Source organism: Pseudonaja textilis, chromosome 7 (genome assembly GCF_049901715.1).
Source record: "Pseudonaja textilis isolate UNSWEBS1 chromosome 7, rPseTex1.2, whole genome shotgun sequence".
NCBI classification, from domain to species: Eukaryota; Metazoa; Chordata; class Lepidosauria; order Squamata; family Elapidae; genus Pseudonaja; species Pseudonaja textilis.
In genome coordinates, this window is record NC_141996.1 from 1242501 (window position 1) to 1262222 (window position 19722).

General features: G+C 47.3%; 1 protein-coding gene across 1 annotated transcript in view; it reads right to left on the reverse strand.

Moving 5' to 3' along the window:
- The window catches only part of ANAPC15 (anaphase promoting complex subunit 15), a 416731-nt gene extending 399684 nt beyond the window's left edge, over positions 1-17047 (reverse strand). Inside the window, exon 1 of the mRNA XM_087936889.1 lies at positions 17037-17047. The gene's annotated coding sequence lies outside the window, so the exon portion shown is untranslated. The remainder of the gene's footprint in view (positions 1-17036) is intronic.
- Between the last annotated feature and the right edge of the window lie 2675 nt (positions 17048-19722).

The window sequence follows — 19722 nt, forward strand, 5'->3', positions numbered from 1 at the left end:
CTCACCTGGCTGCCAGGGGAGGAAAGCAGGTGAGTACAGGTAGAATTCACGCCCCCCCCCCCACCTTTCCTTCTCCGCCCCCCCCTCGTAAATCCGCAGAGAAAATTGTAGCCTGCCAAGGAGAGCCAGCCAGCTTTTAATTACAGTTCCCACGCCCCACGCCCCCTCCCAAAATAACGTGAAACGGGGCCGGGTGGCAGGATGGGGGGGGCGTTGAACCCAATGGGGGGGCTTTAAGTTAAAGGGGAAGATTCGAACCCAGGGGAGAAAACTGAAATTCCAACAAGGGCAGAATCGCTCAGGATGCCAGAGGAAAGGTGGCTCCCCCCCGCACCCCCACGCCCCCAAGCACGTGGCTGTAACCACAGCGCCCCCTCCCCTCCCTACTCCCCCCTCCCCCCCTCTGCTTCTCCGGGTAGAGATCGGGAAGGCGCAGTTCTTGCCGGAGAGGAGAGAAAAAATAAATATCTGCTATTTGGGAAGAGAAATCAAAGCTCAAAAAGTTTTGCGAGGCTGGAGAAATTCCCACGCTGTTCCTGGGGGGGCGGGGGGGACGCGGCTCCCTTGGAGTAAAGCCTTGGGGCTGAGTGGGTTTACTCCTAGCCTGTTGATTCCTCTGGGGGCTCGTGGCGTTTTGGTGGCTGCAGACTTTTCCTGACCGGGCTAGGTAACGGCATCCGTGCCGGGCTGTGGCGCGATGGGTTTAGCTGAGCCAAAACACGAAGACGGACCACTTGTACGCAGGTAGTAGTCCTTGTTAGGGCACAGTAGGAGGACACCTGTACTGCTTGGAACAGGTAGCCCTCAATTTGGGACCTCAGTACGTGAGTTCTAGTCCCACTGTAGGTATGAAAGGGGGCCGGGAGACTTGGGGCCAATCACCCCACCCCTCCTCCTCCTCCTCCTCTTTGCAAAAGGCCTGCTGGCCCTCCTGATGGTCCCTAGTTGGGTCATGAAACCTTTCAAAAGAGCCCCAAGGTCAGAGGGCGCCATGGTGAGGCTGGGCAGCCATTGGTCTGAAATGGGAGGGCCTCCTGCTAAAGCAGGGCTGGACTAGAAGACCTCCAGGTTACCTTCCGGCTCTGTTCTCCTTCTTCCTACACTTCCTGCTCCCGCTCTTCTCCTTTCTCCCTCTCCTTCTCCTTCTCCTTCTCCTCCTCCTCCTTCCCTCCCTCTCCTCCCTCTCCTCTCTCTCCCTCCCCTTCTCCCTCTCCCTTCTTCTTCTCCCTCTCCTTCTTCTCTCTCTCCCTTTCCCTCCTTCTTCTTCTCCCCTCCTCCTCCCTCTCCTTCTCCTTCTCCTCTCCTTCTCCTTTCTCCTTCCCTCTCCTCTCTCCTTCTCCTTCTCCTCCTCCTTCTCTCTTCCTCTCCCTCTCCTTCTCCCTCGCCTTTCTCTCTCCCTCCTTCTTTTCCTTCTCCCTCTCTCTCCTCCTTCTCCTCCCTCTCCTTCTCCCTCTGTCTCCCTCCCCTTCTCCCTCTCCTTTTCCTTCTCCTCCTCCTTTTCCTTCTCTCTCTCCTTCTCCCTTTCCTTCTCCCTCTCCTTTCCCTTCTCCACCTTCTCCTTCTCTCTCCCCTCCTTCCTCCTTCTCCCTCTCCTTTTCCTTCTCCCTCCTCCTCCTCCTTCTCCTCTCCTCTCTCCCCTTCTCCCTCTCCTTTTCCTTCTCCTCCTCCTTTTCCTTCTCTCTCCCCTTCTCCTCCTCCTCCTCCTCCTCCTCCTCCTCCTCCTCCTTCCTTCTCTCTCCCCTTCTCCCTCTCCTTCTCCTTCTCCTTCTCCTCCTTCTTCTCCTTCTCCCTCTCCCTCTCCTTCACAAGGCAGAATCGGAGAGGGGGAAAAGTCGCACTCAGGCAGCCTCCCTTTCCATCCACGCCGTATCCTGTTGGGAGGTTTCCATAGCTACTTGGGACACCTTGGCAACCAGGCGCCCATGGGGAGGGGTGGTGGTGCTCGGGGCCTCCATGTGCGCTGAGCACATGCTTCATCACTCCAATAATAGTAGCCGCACGGCACCTTCGCACTCGGGGGGCCTTTCATTGCCTCCAGGGAGGGAGGGAGGCTGGCAGGAAGGAAGAGAACCTCCCGGGCTCATCTCTCCAACCCCAGGAGAACCACCTGCGGCCCAAGCAGCCTCCCCAGGTAGCATTGCACACCTGTTCCTCTCCTGTCTTCACAGCCCCTTTTCTCACTTCTCTCCTTCCTGTTGACATTGCCAATTACGATCCCCTTGTTCACCAACCATTCTTCTTCTTCTTCTTCTTCTTCTTCTTCTTCTTCTTCTTCTTCTTCTTCTTCTTCTTCTTCTTCTTCTTCTTCTTCTTCTTCTTCTTCTTCTTCTTCTTCTTCTCCTCCTCCTTCTTCTCCTTCTCCTTCTCCTTCTCCTTCTTCCTCCTCCTCCTCCTCCTCCTCCTCCTCCTCCTCCTCCTCCTCCTCCTCCTGCAGGATGAGGGTGTTTGTACCAATAAAGGATATTTATAGCTCAGGGTCGAAAGGTGGGGTCCTTGGTGCTCTCTGAGTTTGGTGCGGTGTTTTTGGAGATATTTCATGACCCAACTAGGTAACACCATCACTGTTAGCCCTGTAGCACTGATGTTGTTCCCTAGTTGGGTCATGAAACGTCTGCAAGGAACCACCAAGCTCAGAGAGCACCAAGGATCCCACAGTCTTCCACCACCACCACCTCTTCCTCCTCCTCCTCTGCATAAACTCTTCTCCCTTCCAGCACTGATGATGTTCCCTAATTGGGTCATGAAACGTCTGCAAGAAAACAACCCAGCTCAGAGAGCACCAAGGACCCCACAGTCTTCCTCCTCTTTCTCTTCTTCTTCTTCTTCCTCCTCCTCCTCCTCCTTCTCTCTTGCAAACCTTTCTCCCTCCTAGCACTGATGGTGTTCCCTAGTTGGGTCATGAAACGTCTGTAAGAAAACAACCCAGCTCAGAGAGCACCAAGGACCCCACAGTCTTCCTCTTCTTCCTCTTCTTCTTCCTCCTCCTCCTCCTCCTCCTCTCTTGCAAACCCTTCTCCCTCCTAGCACTGATGGTGTTCCCTAGTTGGGTCATGAAACATCTGTAAGAAAACAGCTCAGAGACCACCAAGGATTTCAACCCAGAACTACAAAGATTCTCTTAATTGCATCCAGTCTGTTCAGTAGCTCCTGTGTTTTGTGTTTCAACTTGGGATAGATCTGTTTTGATCTCTTTAGCTCAGCGTTGTGCAAAAGCTCAGATTTATCCTCAGAGAAAGATGGGAGATAAATTAAGCAAATAGATGTTAGAAAAAAAAATCCAGGTCCCCTTCCAAGCTGGGAGAAAGGCGCTGGAAACAAAAACGGAGGCTGGCTGGAAAGAAGGTTTATTGATGAACAGAATGAGATTGTGCAGTTCTGGGACACCTGACCAAAAAGGAGTTGAGAGTCGGGTGGGTTTTTATACTTTCCTGGATTCCTGTGGGGTCATGGCTGGCTCTATGGACAAAAAAGGGCAAATACAACTCCTAGGTGTTTGTCTGAGCTAATCTTGTCAGCCTTTGGCTTCCCTAATTGTGTGGCTTTTTGGAGTCTCCATCCGCATTTCGAAAAACGGGCCTCCTCAGTTTCTGCTTGGGGCAGGGAGACTGGAGCTGGTTATGATTTTTTTCCCCCCATTTCTCCTTTAGGGGAAATATTCTATTCTGCCTGTTTTTTTTTTTTTCATATTCCCCAAAATATTTCGTTCTCTAGGAGGGTGTGTGTGTGTGTGTGTGTTTATTTTCTACATTATTATGGTTGGTCCCACAGTCAGCCAGATGTTTAGACTGGATTTGACATGTTTATCTACCCTTCCAGTCCTTCCCAAGGACCTGGGAGGTGAAGAAACGGATGTGAGGTGGTGTTAAAAGTCTCGCGGCAGGATGGAAGCTGCTCCCAGTCAGGTCAGCTGTCTTATTACATTTACTTCCAGCTCCCATCAGCGATGGCTCCTGCGTGCGAATTTGGGGGGTGAAAACCTGCCAGTCTCCACTTACAAGTGAACTGATGGAGGGGGTGCCCTGAAATGTGCACAAAAAGGAAATAGCTGTTAATTTGATTAATTTAATCCAGTGGAAGGCTACCCCTTATCAGAGGCATCTTGGGGAAAGAGTAGGAATGCCCAAACCTTGTGATGAGGTTCCATGCAGAAAACCCAATCGAACCTGGGTTGTTCCCCCCCCCCCCGCAACCCTAAGTTCTATACCTGCAATAAATTTGTGTTCTTTTTGTGTTGTGCAGGTCACCTTCAAGAAGTGAGGGGAGCTGAATGTCAACTAAAAAAAAAAATAGGGAGGTGGGAAAGCAGTGCATTCCTTAAATGCCTCAGATAATCGCCTTGGCAGCCAAAGCTGTTGGCACACAAGATTATTACTGGAGAGCTTGATGGATGACTTTTGGCTATGGATGTGTCCCATTGGAGAATATACATCCAGGGGGTGGGGTGGGGGGAAGACTAGGGTCAAGGGGGAAATGAATGATGGGTCTTAGAGTCGGCTGCACCCAGCTAACGCCGACATGGCCACTCCGAATAAATAAATCTTTTTTTTTTTTACTCTGAGAGATGCGGTTAGAGACTTAAGATTTGAATGGGGGGTGGATTTGTTGGAGTCCTGACAAAAGCTTTGCTCTTTTTCCTTTTTCAAAAATTTCCCCCTCCTTGTTTTGCCGCCTGGGTAGGAACCACTTTTGGGATTCTCCTGAGTTTTTCTAGATGGCATTTTACTCTCCTGAGTATTTCGGAGGCCATTCTGCAAATGAGATTTTTTTTTTTTCTGTGCCAGAAGAATTAGAAATAAATTAAATTTAGCGCGGACACCCAAGGTAGTGGATTTCTTTCTTGGCGGCAACGGAAGGGCATCCTCTGGTTTTCTTCCAGAATTACCCAAATTACCTTAAGAGGGTCCCAAGGTGCATTTTCCAGGAGGCGCCTGGACTTCCTGGCCTTTTCTTCGAAGATGTTTTCATCAGCTCTGACTGGATGGTGGAGGATGGAAGGATTTACACTCCTTGCAGACAGAACTGGGCCTTTGCATCCTTTTCAGGGGGTCGCTGAGGCCACTTGGAGGTTTATCTGTGTCCTCTCAGGATCACCCGAGGGGTGCAAATGGTTCCTGGAGTCTGCAATTTTCCCTCTGGGAATCCATTCCGACTCCCACACTGTTCCAAGGATGTTCGTCCCAAATTACGTAGCTAAAAGCCTGTAATTCTCAGTCCTCCAGGTCAAAGGTGTTTTTTTTTTTTTTTTTTTCCAAGAAGCAACCGGACTTCCTTGTTTTTGGGAAGGAGTATGAACGGATTTCCAGAGGGGAAAAAATTGCAGACTACAGGAACCATTTGCAATCTTCAGGTGACCCTGAGAGGACACAGACAAACCTCCAGGTGGCCTCAAGGATGCAAATGACCAGCTGCTTGCAAGGAGTATCAATCCTTCCCTTCCCCACCGTCCAGTCAGAGCCGAAGAAGCTTCTGGGAGGAGAAGAGAAACCTCTTCAAAGAAAAACCAGAAAGTCCAGTTGCCTCAAAAAAAAAATCACCGATGACCAGTCCTCATACTTATGACCATCTCAGCGTCCCCACAGTGACATGATCAAAATTTAGGCGCTTGGCAACTGGCAGTTATGTACTATGGTTATAGCGTCTTGTGTCATGTGTTCACTTTTTCCAACCTTCCCAGTTGGCTTCTGGCAAGCCAGAGTCAATGGGAGGGAGGAAGCTGGATTCGCTTAATGACCAGATGATTCACTTAAGAATGGCAGCGTTTTGCTTAACAACTCTGGCGGAAGAAAAGGTCATAAAATTGGACAATGGCTCCTTGAACAACCACTCTGCTTATTAATGGAAATCCGTGTCCCCGTTATGGTCATAAGCAGAGGACTAACTTCAGATGCCTTCCTGTGTTGGTCCACAGCTCACATCATGGTGGAAGAACAGTGGCTTACGTTGGCTGGGGACCATGGGAGAGGTAGTCCAACCTAGCTCATGTGATGACCCAAAGGGGCGTGACACAAAAATAACCAAGTCCAAGAAAGAGAATAAAGTCCCTTTAATGCCTCCAACTTGGTCCCAATGTCCAATGATCCTCGGCTGCAGCTCAAACACTTAAAGAAAACAGTTTACAGAGGGAATCAATGCAGTCCGCACCCAAAGTAAAGTTAATTCGAAATTTAAAAAAAAAACCCAACACAAACCACACTGAAGGATTTATTACGGCAGGCAAGGATGAGTAATTGCAGACTTCTACCAGATAACGCAGCCGGCCTAGTTGGGAGGAAGCCAAAACACAGATAAGCTCCAACAAGAATAATTTCATGCTTTGCTTCCAGCAACTTTGCCCTGTGCAGTTTGCCCGTTTAAACAGTCTTTCCAGCTGCAGCCCATGAAGGGGATCAGGGCCCCTTCCTTCCCCGCAGACCACACCATTCACATTTTTCCCCTTATCTGCTCCTCCTTGCGTGCCCTAGGATGCAGAAGGGATGGGCCTGGGTTTTCCTCTGAAATGCCCACCCGGTCTGTGCCCTTCCCCAGTTTCCTCCACCGCCACCGGAGCCCCACTCCCACTCCCTGTCGGCTGTTCCTCCTCCCCCTCGGAGTCAAACTCCAACCGCCGGGCACGACAGCTCAATAGGCGAGAGGGGGAGAGCGGAAAAGCATGGATTTCTGGGAAATTTTGGCCAGAAAACAATGACCCTTCAATCAACCAAGTGATTGACATCTCAGCCACCTTCTGACCTGCCGTTGCGCAGACGGCCTCGCGAGGAGGGCGCCCACGCTCACCCGCCTATCTTTTCATGCCTGTTTTCAAATCCGCACCTCTTTTTAAAAAGCGGTTTTTAATTAAGCCTTTTACTTACAACAGGCCTTAAAAAATATGTAAGAAATAGCGCTCTTGGGCCCGAATGGAGCCAAACGAAGTCTTTTTTTAAAAAAAAAAACCCAGCAATAATGTTTGTGTTAAAGAGCTGATCTTTTTTTTTCCTTTCTTGCACACAGAATGTCTTTTCCTATAGCCGGGTTTATGACCCACTAAATGGGGGAAAACAGTCTGTCTTCGAGGAATCATGTCCCAAAAGGAAGCCCACTTTTTAACTGGGACCCTTCGCTCTCTTAGGGACAAAGATGAGGAGGAGGAGGAGACAATAGAGTAGAATAAAGAGTAGAATGGATCGTGCCACCTGGGGAATTCTGGGAGCAGAAGTCCCCAAATGATGCTGTCTAGGGAATTTTGGGAGTGGTAGACTGAGGGAAAATGCTCTCTGGAGTGGTGTTTTTGAACCATGACCAATTTCAGAGGATGGACTACATCTCCCAAAATCCCCCAGCCGCCTGAGGCAAAAGGTTCGGTCCTGCAAGGACTTCCTGGTCTGCAGCAGACCCTGAGTTCTCCTCACTGCTATGTTTTGTGTGCTCCCGGAGCAGTGGTGGGATTCCATTTTTTTAAAACTATCAGTTCTGTGGGGGCGTGGCTTGGTGGGCGTGGCAGGGGAAGGATATACTGCAAAATCCCCCCTTCCCTCCCCACCCCACTAACCTGCTTTCCAGCTCCGTTCTCCTGGGCAGGGCAACCAAAGGAGACCCAGCCCATCAGCTGGGACTCCATGGGAGGCGGAGAAGAGGTGGGGTTGGCGGGGCCAGTCAGAGGTTGCATTGGCTGGTTCTCCAAACTACTCAACATTTCCGCTACCGGTTCTCCAGAAAAGGTCCAAACCAACCCGTCTGAATGCCTCCTCTGTGCTGGAGATGGGCTGTGTCACCACCGTGTGTATTTCTGAATCTAGATCCCAGGCTGGCCTGGTTCTTTGGGGAGGAGCGGTGGGATCATCGACTTCCCGGAAAGAGAGAGAGAGAGAGAGAGAGAAAGAGGAGAGAGAGAAAGAGGGAGAGAGAGAGAGAGAAAGAGAGAGAGGGAGAGAGAGAGAGAGAGGGGAGAGAGAGAGAGAGAGAGAGTGAGAGAGAGAAAGAGGGAGAGGGACAGAAAGAGAGAGAGAGAGAGAGAGAGAAAGAGGGAGAGAGAGAGAGAGAGAGAGGGAGAGAGAAGAGAGAGAGAGAGAGAGAGAGAGTGAGAGAGAAAGAGGAGAGAGAGACAGGGAGAGGAGCTTGGCCGCGTGGCTGATTCCTCCCCGCCACGTAATTAGGCCACAAGGACAAAAGGCTTCCGGAGGCCGCTTGCAATCCGGAGCCACCAAGTGCCTTCCTCTAATTGACGGGCGAGGCACGTGCCCTGGGATCTAACTAGCCTTCCTTCCACCCCCGAGACAGCAAGCAAAGAAACCTCCGCCATGTTGGGATCGGGATTCTTAGACCGGCTAGCAGGAGCAGAACCGTTTCGGAACCTTCTGGTTCTCTTCTGATGTCCCCCCCGCCCCAACTGGGTTGTACCCAGACCGTGTGTGTGTGTGTGTGTGTGTGTGTGTGTGTGTCTCGAACGTGGCCACTTGAAGACCAGTGGACTTCAGCTCCCAGAATTCCCCAGTCAGCCACCTCCTCCCAGAGTTGCCCATGGCTGGGGAATTCTGGGAGCTGAAGTCCACCGGTCTCCAAGTGGCCACGTTCGGAGTTCCCTGACTTGAGAGCGGAAGCGGACGAGAAAGAAAAAGATTCGCTGTCCCAACCAACTCCCGCCTTTACGCCCGAATGCAGCAGTTGGGGGCGACACTCTGCAGGCCAGGAGCCAACAGAGAAAGGACAGAATAGAATCACGGAGTTTGGAAGGGACCTTGGAGGTCTTCTAGTCCAACCCCCTGCTCAGGCAGGAAACCTATATCATTCCAGACCAATGGCTCTTCTTAAAAACCTCCAGTGTTGGGGCTTCCGCAACTTCTGGTGGCAAGCAGTTCCACTGGTTAATTGCTCTCGCTTTTAGGGAATTTCTCTTTAGTTCCAAGTTGTTCCTCTCCTCGATTAATTTCCACCTGTTGCTTCTTGTCCTGCCTTCAGTCCCAGAAGCCCAGAGTGGCTTCTCCTCCAACAGAAGGGAATCTCTGGAGTTCAGGATTCGAACTGTGGGCCCCTTGGTGCTCTGGCTGTTTTCTTGAAGACCTTTCATAAGAGAGAAGAGAAAAAGGAAGAGAGAGAGAGAGAATGAAAGAGAGAGAGAGAGAGAGAGAGAGAGAGACAGGGCAATAAAGATGAGAGTGAGTGAGAAAGAAAGGAAGGGAGAGAAGAAAGAGGAAGAAAGAGAGAGAGAGAAACGAAGTGAAAGAGAGAAACAGGAAACAGAAAGAAGGAAGTGAGAAAGAGAAATAGGGGAGGAAGAAAGAGAGAGGAAGAGAAAAAGAAAGAGAGAAAGAGAGGAAAGTAAAGATGGGAGTGAGTGAGAAAGAGAAAAAAGGGAGAGATGGAAAGAGGAAGGAAAAAGAAAGACGGAGAAAGAGAGAGAGAGTGTGAAAGAGACAAAATAAAGGCAGGAGTGAGTGAGAAAGAGAAAAAAGGGAGAGAAAGCAAGAGGAAGAGAAAAAGAGAGACAGAGAGAAAGAGAGTGAGAGGGAAATAGAGATGGGGAAATAAAGAGGGAAGTGAGTAAGAAAAATAAGGGGCGGGGAGGAAGAGGAAGAGAAAAAGAAAAATAACAGAGTGAGAGAGATTGAAAGAAAGAGACAAGGAAAAAGAAAGAGCAGAGTAAGTGAGAAAGAGAAGGGTAGGAAAAGAGAGGAAGAGAAAGAGAGAGTGAAAGAGAGAGATGGAAATGGGGTGGAGAGAGTGACAAAAAGGAGAAAGAGAGAGGAAGAGGAAGAGAGACTGAGCGAGAGATTGAAAGAAAGAGACAAGGAGAAAGAGAAGGGGAGGAAAAGAAAGGAAGAGAAAGAGAGTGAAAGAGAGAGATGGAAATAGGGTGGAGAGAGTGACAAAAAGGAGAAAGAGAGAGGAAGAGGAAGAGAGACTGAGCGAGAGATTGAAAGAAAGAGACAAGGAAAAAGAAAGATTGGAGTGAGTGAGAAAGAGAAGGGGAGGAAGAGAGAGGAAAAGAAAAAGAAAGAGAGAGAGTGAAAGAGAGAGATAGGGAAACAGAGTGGAGAGAGTGACAAAGAGGAGAAAGAGAAAGAGGGAGGAAGAGAGAGAGAGAGAGAGAGAGAAGAAATCAAGCATATTTATGCAAGGTTACTGGGACATGGGACGCAGGACAAAGAACCTTGAATTCCTTCCAGAATTGGTCGGTGGGATCTCTCCAGCGTGGCTGGACGTGTCAGCATCTTGGCAGGTGATTGGTCCAAGAGATTTATGGCCGGGCAGAGGCAATTAAATGGTGGCCCAGAGACATCATTTGGCAGAGGATTTTCCAGCGTGCATTAGAGATGAAGACGGTTACTGAATTCCAGCCTTTTCCGTCCCTGGGTTCTGGGAATCTGTCCACTTCGTACAGTTTGTAAAGCAGGAGTAATATCCTGTTTCCCTGAAAATAAGACCCCGTTTTATATATTATTTTACCATCCAAAAAAAGGCACCGGGTCTTATTTTCAGGGGAAGTTCATCTACTGACTAACCTCACTTGCATGCCTCACCCCCGGCCTCCTTTTCGCTGTCAGAGGCCTTCAGGATCTTCTTCTGCAGCCGGCAAGACTTCCCTGAAGGCCTCTGCAAGCGATATAACAGACCTCTGGATCGATCCTGAGCTTTGTTCTCAGCTCCAGAGGCCTTCAGGAAAGCCTGGCCTGCCTTGCTGGCTGCAGAAGAAATGGGCCGGCCAGGCAGGTGTCGGGGTGCGCGAGGCCTGGCTACACCTGTCCAAAGGTAAGTAGTAGGGCAGCTCTACCCTCCCTGCATCTCCACCCTAGCTTAATTTTTACTCCTCCACTCTGGAATGGGCGGGATCTTACTTAGGGCTTATTTTAGGAGTAGGGCTTATATTGGGCACACATGGAAAAATCAAGCTAGGACTTACTTTCAGGGTAGGTTGTATTTTCGGGGAAACGGTGCTTGCTGATGCAACCGTCTTCAAGCGTGGGAATCTTGCCGTACCGTTTTGCCTAACAGAACATCTCGCAACTGTGAGAACTTGAAGAGGTGGTTGGACATGCTGGCTGCTGGGGGAATTCTGGGAGTTGAAGTCCACACCTCTTCAAGTTCTCACGGTTGAGAACCACTTTTGAACACACCTCTTGGAAGACCATCAATCAACCCAACATGGTTTTTGCAAAAAAAAAAAAAATTTCCCAAAGGGGAATTGGTTGTTCATTTGTCGTACAGTAGATCCGTTTGCATTTCATTGCAAAACTAAACTAATTTTTATTATCTCGCCCCGAATTTATCTATCCTTCCAAACACATGCAAAACGCAACTCAATCGACGGAACGGCGGCGTGCAGAGGATGAAAGATTTTTCCGTTCTCAGACCTGGAAAAATACAAACCATCCGGATGGCGTTATTCCCCTCAAACGGCATCGGACCCAGCCATCCCTTAGTACAACGACCCTGCGGAGACTTCCGTGACATACAATCCCAACTGGGAGCAGGATCCCTGCTTCTAAAGCAAGGCAGTAATTAAAAGGGAGAATACTTTTTAACATCACCTTTCTGCATCCTTTTTAACGTCAGCCAGTGTCACTGCCGTTGCAACTCTGAACGGTTACTAAATCAGTCATCTAATGGTCTCTATGGAAACTAATCAAGGAGAGAAGCAACTTAGAACTAAGGAGGAATTTCTTGACAGAACAATTAATCCGTGGAACAGAAGTTGCCTCCAGAAGGTGTGGATGCTCCACCACTGGAGCTTTAGAAGAAGAGCTTGGATAGCCCTTTGTCTGAAGTGGGGTAGTAGGGTTTCCTGACTAGGCAGGGGGTTGGACTAGAAGACCTCCAGGGTCCCTTCCGATTCTGTTATTCTCTTCTCTTCTCTTCTCTTCTCTTCTCTTCCATTCCATTCCATTCCATTCCATTCCATTCTATTCTATTCCTGATTCTATTCTATTCTATTCTATTCTATTCTATTCTATTCTATTCTATTCTATTCTATTCTATTCTATTCTATTCTATTCTATTCTATTCTATATTTCTATTCTATTCTGTTCCTGATTCTGTTCTATTCTACTCTATTCCATTCCATTCCATTCCATTCTATTCCTGATTCTATTCTATTCTATATTTCTATTCTATTCTGTTCCTTATTCTATTCTATTCCTGATTCTATTCTATTCTATTCTATTCTATTCTATTCTATTCTATTCTATTCTGTTCTGTTCTGTTCTGTTCTGTTCCTGATTCTATTCTATTCTATTCTATTCTATTCTATTCTATTCTATTCTATTCTATTCTATTCTATTCCATTCTATTCCATTCCATTCCATTCCATTCCATTCTATTCTATTCTATTCCTGATTCTATTCTATTCCCGATTCTATTCTATTCTATTCTCTCCTATTCTATTCTATTCTATATTTCTATTCTATTCTGTTCCTGATTCTGTTCTATTCTACTCTATTCCATTCCATTCCATTCCATTCTATTCCTGATTCTATTCTATTCTATATTTCTATTCTATTCTGTTCCTTATTCTATTCTATTCTATTCCTGATTCTATTCTATTCTATTCTATTCTATTCTATTCTATTCTATTCTATTCTGTTCTGTTCTGTTCTGTTCTGTTCTGTTCTGTTCTGTTCCTGATTCTATTCTATTCTATTCTGTTCTGTTCTATTCTATTCTATTCTATTCTATTCTATTCTATTCTATTCTATTCTATTCTATTCTATATTTCTATTCTATTCTGTTCCTTATTCTATTCTATTCCTGATTCTATTCTATTCTATTCTATTCTATTCTATTCTATTCTATTCTATTCTATTCTATTCTATTCTATTCTATTCTATTCTATTCTATTCTGTTCTGTTCCTGATTCTATTCTATTCTATTCTATTCTATTCTATTCTATTCTATTCTATTCTATTCTATTCTATTCTATTCTATTCTATTCTATTCTATTCTATTCTATTCTATCCTATTCCATATTTCTATTCTATTGTGTTCTGTTCCGTTCCGTTCCATTCCATTTATGTTCCCTATTCTATATTTTATATTCTACTCTATTCTACATGAGACTTCCAGTTGGTTAATCATCAAATGACTTATTTTTGTTCTTTTTTTTTTGGCAGCAGGTACAGATGTATATCCCCCGTAAGAGTCACCTTGTAGGGGAGACACAGTCCAAACGTAATAAAATAAAATAAAAACGTAAAGCTTTGTGACTGAGGGTTTGGAACCCAGGCCTCCGGGGGCTTTGAGGAGTTGATGACTCCCCCGCCTTGTCTCCACCCCCCGGAAAAGAGGTTAATTCCATAACAGGGTGAAGTCCCCGCCGAGCTCGGATTCTCCAGAGAAAAGGCCCTAATGCGAATGCCGCCTGTATCGTTTTCTCCTGCCTCTTAATTGCCAAATTAAATAAGCGCCTTGCCCTGCGCCAGTCCCTGGCTTCTGGCTTCATTGATCCTCAGACCAATCAATTCGCTCCAGTGTAACTTTACACACTAATTGCTCCAACGATTTCCCATTGGATAGAAAAGGAAGGGAAAAAAAAATAGCCTTACGTTGGCCAAGGTGTGTGTGTGTGTGTGCGTGTGTGCGTGTGAGTATGTATGTGTCATCTCGGCTGGAACTTTCCAGAGAAATTAGGGCACGAAAGGAGATCAAAGGGAACAGAAAACGGGAGAAAATTAACAACGCCGAGCCGTTGAAATGAAATAGAAGGAAGAAGGGGGATTGCCAGTGGCTGAGGGTCCAAGGATCCGAATGCAAGCCAGGATCAACACAAGGCTTTAATGGGGTGGCTTTTGGGGGTGTAGGTTCTCCCCCAGGGCTTCATTTTTGGGGTTCAGTCTTAAGACATAGGCAGGGTTAACCTAGAAGAGTGGATCAATCAGTGCTTCCTTCCCCAGTTGAGCCATTAACATGTACGGAGGTCTTAGGACATAGCTTATTAGGGCTGGAAGGGACCTTGGAGGTCATCTAGTCCAACCCCCCCCAAGCAAGAGACCCTACACCATTTCTGACCAAGGATGATCCAGTCTTTTCTTAAAAACCCTCCAGTGTTGGCGCAGCCACGACTTCTGGTGGCAAGCAGTTCCACTGGTTGATTGTTTTAACTATCAGGAAATTTCTCCTTAGTTCCAAGTTGCTTCTACTCCTTGATCAGTTTCCATTCGTTGCTTGATTGTCCTGCCTCTTCAGGGGCTTTGGAGAATAGATTGACCCCTTCCTCTTTTGTCTGGCAGCCCCTCAAATATTGGAAGGCCGCCGTCGCGTGCCCCATAGTCCTTCTTTTCATGAAAAGAAGGCAGATCCAAGATGCCAAGGTAGCCTTCTTGATGTCCTCTAGGTGTCCTGGATTTCAACCTTGGAACCCTGAATTAGCACCCGAAGAGGGAAGCCTGGATGAGCTCATCTCTAAAAATCCCAACGCAACCATTTATGAGGTCAAAGGTGATGGGTGGTTCTTCTTACCTTCCCCTGATGGGGTGGTGGAGACGGCGGGTCTCGGAGATGCTTTTCCACGGGGATTAGAGAAATTTTACTCACGAAGAACAGTGATACGGCTGCCAGACTTACCGCGACCTTACAGAAGTAAAACCCCATGAATACAAATCTCACGTTCTCACCGCCGGCGTGAACAGAACAACAGAGTTGGAAGGGGCCTTGGAGGTCCTCTAGTCCAACCCCCTGTTTGAACAGAAGAGTCTATCCCAATGGTTGTCTGGTCTCTTCTTAAAAACCTCCAGTGATGGAGCAGCCACAAGGTCAAGGGGCAAGCTCTTCCACAGGTTAATTGTGCTCACTATCGGGAAATTTCCCCTTATTTTTTTATTTTTTTAAAAAAATATATATTTATTGACTGTTTCCTAGTAGGTTTTGATTGCTTTTTGTACCCTGTGAGTATCATTAAGTGTTGCACCTGATGATTCTCGACTCTTGGAGAAAGTATCTTTCCTTTTATGGACACTGAGAGCCTTTGCACCAAAGACAAATTCCTTGTGTGTCCAATAAACACACTTGGCCAATAAAGAATTGTTTCTATTTCTATTCTATTCTATTCTATTCTATTCTATTCTATTCTATTCTATTCTATTCTATTCTGTTCCATATTTGTATTCTATTCTATTCTTTGTTCTATTATCTGTATTCTATTCTATTCTTTGTTCTATTATCTATCCTATCCTATCCTATCCTATCCTATCCTATCCTATCCTATCCTATTCCATATTTGTATTCTATTCTATTCTTTGTTCTATTATCTATTCTATTCTATTCTATTCCATATTTCGATTCTACTCTACTCTACTCTACTCTACTCCACTCCACCCACTCCACTCCTCCACTCCACTCCACTCCACTCCACTCCACTTCATTCCATTCCATTCCATTCCATTCCATTCCATTCCATTCTATTCTATTCTATTCTATTCTATTCTATTTTATTCTATTCTATATTTGTATCCTATCCTATCCTATTCTATCCATATTTGTATTCTATCCTATTCTATCCTATTATCTATTCTATTCTATTCCATATTTGTATTCTATTCTATTCTATTCTATTCTATTTCTATTCTATTCTATTCTATTCATATTTCTATTCTATTCTATTCTATTCTATTCTATTCTATTCTATTCATATTTCTATTCTATTCTATTCTATTCTATATTCTATTCTATTCTATATTCTATTCTACTCTACTCTATTCCATTCCATTCCATTCCATTCCATTCCATTCTATTCTATTCTATATTTGTATCCTATCCTATCCTATCCTATCCTAACCTATCCTATCCTATCCTATCCTATCCTATCCTATCCTATCCTATCCTATCCTATCCTATCCTATCCTATCCTTTTAAAGACCAGAATCCAATGGGTTCTTTATCACTTTTTGTCAGCTTGTATTAGCAAATCAGCTTTTAATGCTCGAAGGATGCTGAACGTGGCAGGGGCAGGCTTGGTTTTATAAAATATTTCCTGTCTGGATTATTCTATGAGGCCTCTAAAAAGCCGGTCATTTGGCCAGACACAAATGGCAGGGATTGAAAATCAGGGTTACCTGATAGTCGCAAATAAATAAATACGCCAGCTCTTCCAGTCACTCAGGCTGATGTTTGACACAAGGCAGTTGCTAGGCTCGAGAGATATATATATATATATATATATATATATATATATATATATATATATATATATATATATATATATATATATATATTGATTATTTTCTGACAGGACTATCCGTCTTCTGGGAGAATCGATGGTCCCACCCGATGCAGCACATAGAAAATAATAAAAATTATGGTTCAATAAATAACCAAACGGAAGGCTTGGGGCAGGAAGCTTCCCCCCGTCTGCATTCACAAGCGCGATTGGTGGCGGGAGGCCTGGGTGGGAGGGAGAGGATGATGGGCATTTGCTAACAAACTGGAGAGACAGTTTGGTGTAGTGGTTAAAGTGCTGGTCTAGAAACCAGGAGACGGTGAGTTCTAGTCCTGCCTTGGGCACGAAGGCCAGTTGTGTGACTTTGGGCCAATCTCCAGAAATCGGGGGATTCTAGTCTCACCTGGGTGACTTTGCACCAATCACCAGGAGACGGTGAGTTCTAGTCCTGCCATAGGATGCAAGCTTGGTGGCTGACTTTGGGGCCAATTACCAGGAGACGGGGAGTTCTAGTTCTACCTTAGGCATGAAAGCCAACTGGGTGACTTTGGGCCAATCACCAGGAGACGGTGAGTTCTAGTCCTGCCTTAGGCATGAAAGCCAACTGGGTGACTTTGGGCCAATCACCAGGAGACGGTGAGTTCTAGTCCCGCCTTAGGCATGAAAGCCAACTGGGTGACTTTGGGCCAATCACCAGGAGACGGGGAGTTCTAGTCCTGCCTTAGGCATGAAAGGCAGCTGGGTGACTTTGGGCAAATCACCAGGAGACGGTGAGTTCTAGTCCTGCCATAAGATGCAAGCTTGGTGGGTGACTTTGGGCCAATCACCAGGAGACGGTGAGTTCTAGTTCCACCTTAGGCACGAAAGCTTAGTTTAGTGACTTTGGGCCAATCACCCTCCGAGTCCAACTCACCCCGCAGGGTTGTTGTAGTAGGGAAAATAGAAGAAGGAAGACCCTTGGCTGAGAACGTCACCCGAGTAAAACATTTCAAGAGTTTCTTCCCTAATTCACAGAAAAGGTGAAGAGAAAGAAACGCGCCATCGGACAAGCAAGATTCTCCGACTTTCGCACGACAATAAAAGCAGGCGCTACTTTCCTCATGGGGTCCTCCTGAGAGAGACCCCTTCCTCCTCCATAGCAACACACTCCTCCGTTGGGGAGCTTTTTCATTCATTTTTTTTTCATTCCGTTGGAAAGAGCTTTCCTGCAGCTTCAATTTAAGATTTGGTGTGTCCCACTTTCTGGAATAAAGACGGTTTAAATCTTGGTTTTCTTCCTCAGCGCTTTCTTTCCGAGGGTGCAGTCGCAGCCCGCTTCTTGCCTGTCTTCCTTTCTCCAAGGCTGAAGATCTCCAATCTTTCTGTTTTTGTTCGCAGAACTTATTTTCCAGCGCCTTTTTCCCCCTCGCCCCTTCCCGTCTCCCCCCTCCCCGTCTTCTCCCCCACCCACCCCCGATTCATGCACAATTGTGTAACCATTGACAAGGTGCCACCCACACCGTTCGCAACTTGAAAGGAGAAAACACACACATGCGTGGATGCTGAAACGGCACTGAAAGTTATCAGCATAATGCCGGGAGCTCCGGAGTGAAGAAAGGCTACTTGAGGCCATCCAGCTCAACCCCCTTGCTCAAAGCTTGAGGGACAGGAAGCTCCCCAGCCTCCGTTTTCCAGCCAAAGTGTGCGGGGCCTGGCACCCCTCTTGTTCTGTGGTCAGATTCCAACAAAGGGGAATATTTGAAGCTCGGGGTTGAAAGGAGGGCTCCTTGGTAACTCTCGGAGTTTGCTTGTTTTCTTTGCAGACGTTTCGTTTCCAAACTAGGTAACATCATCAAGGCTGTTGTTACCTAGTTTGGGTCATGAAACGTCTGCAAAAACAAACAACCAAGCGAACTCAGGGAGCACCAAGGACCCCACAGTCGTCATCCTCCCCCTCCTCTATGCCAACCCCATCCTTTCTAGCACTGATGATGTTCCCTAGTTGGGTCATGAAACGTCTGCAAGAAAACCACCAAGGACCCATAGTTCTCCTCTCCTCCTCCTCCTCCTCCTCCTCCTCCTCCTCCTCCTCCTCCTCCTCCTCCTCCTCCTCCTCCTCCTCTCTCTCCACAATTCCACTCCTTTCTAGCACTGCGATGTTACCTTGTTGGGTCATGAAATGTCTGCAAGAAACCACCAGGACCCATAGGACTAGCACTGGATGTTACCTTGTTGGGTCAGAAATGTCTGCAGAAAGCCACCAGGACACATAGTCCTCCTCCTCCTCCTCCTCCTCCTCCTCCTCCTCCTCCTCCTCCTCCTCTCTTCACAATTCCACTCCTAGCACCGATGTTACCTTGTTGGGTCATGAAATGTCTGCAAAAGCACAAGACCTCCTCCTCCTCCTCCTCCTCCCTCCTCCTCCTCCTCCTCCTCCCTTCCTCCTCCTCCTCCTCCTCCTCTCACAATTCCACTCCTTTCTAGCACTGATGATGTTACCTTGTTGGGTCATGAAATGTCTGCAAGAAAACCACCCATAGTTGTCGTCCGTCCTCCTCCTCCTCCTCCTCCTCCTCCTCCTCCTCCTCCTCCTCCTCCTCCTCCTCCTCCTCCTCCTCCTCCTCCTCCTCTCCACAATTCCACTCCTTTCTAGCACTGACGATGTTACCTTGTTGGGTCATGAAACGTCTGCAAGAAAGCCACCAAGGACCCATAGTCGTGCGTCCGTCCTCCTCCTCCCCCTCCTCCTCCTCCTCCTCCTCCTCCTCCTCCTCCTCCTCCTCCTCCTCCTCCTCCTCCTCCTCCTCCTCCTCCCTCTCCACAATTCCACTCCTTTCTAGCACTGATGATGTTCCCTAGTTGGGTCATGAAACGTCTGCAAGAAAACCACCCAGGTCAGAGAGCATTGAGGACTCCAGCGTCCTCCTCCTCCTCCTTTTCTTCCTCTTCTTCTTCCTCCTCCTCCTCCTTGCCCCCCTCCTCCTTCTCCTCCTCCTCCCTGCAAACCTCCCTCCCTTCTAGCACTGATAATGTTACCTAGTTGGATCATGAAACGCCTGCAAGAAAATGACGGCAGCAATCACATGACCCCAGGACACCGCAACCGTCATAAATACGAGTCACTTGCCAAGCATCTTTATGTTTGCTCACGTGGGGACGCTACAAAGGTTGCAACGGTGAAAAACGGCCGCAAGTCTCTTTTTTCAGGGCCGCTTCAACTTCGAACAACGCCTAAGCGAATGGTTGTTAAGTCAACAACTACTTAAAGTCCTGATTTGTGCTTACGACGGTTCGTGTGATCTTCCCAGCCGGCTTCCGACAGGCCAAGGGAATGAGGAAAGCCTGATTCGCTCAATGACCAGGCGATTCATTTAACAGCCACACGATTCACGTAACAACCGCATGGCTTACTTCGCAACCGTCTCGTTTAGCGATGGAAATTCTCCGTAAAGCATGGCATGGCCCCCACCGTCCCAGCGGTGGATTTGGCTCTTCCGACGAGCGTTGCCAATGGCAGATTGTTGCCTGAGTAAACCTTGCTCCTCGTAGGAGTTGAGGTTCAAGCCGCCTCTCATAACGCTGGAGAATGGCTGATTGTGTTTGGAAAGGACAAAGGTTCC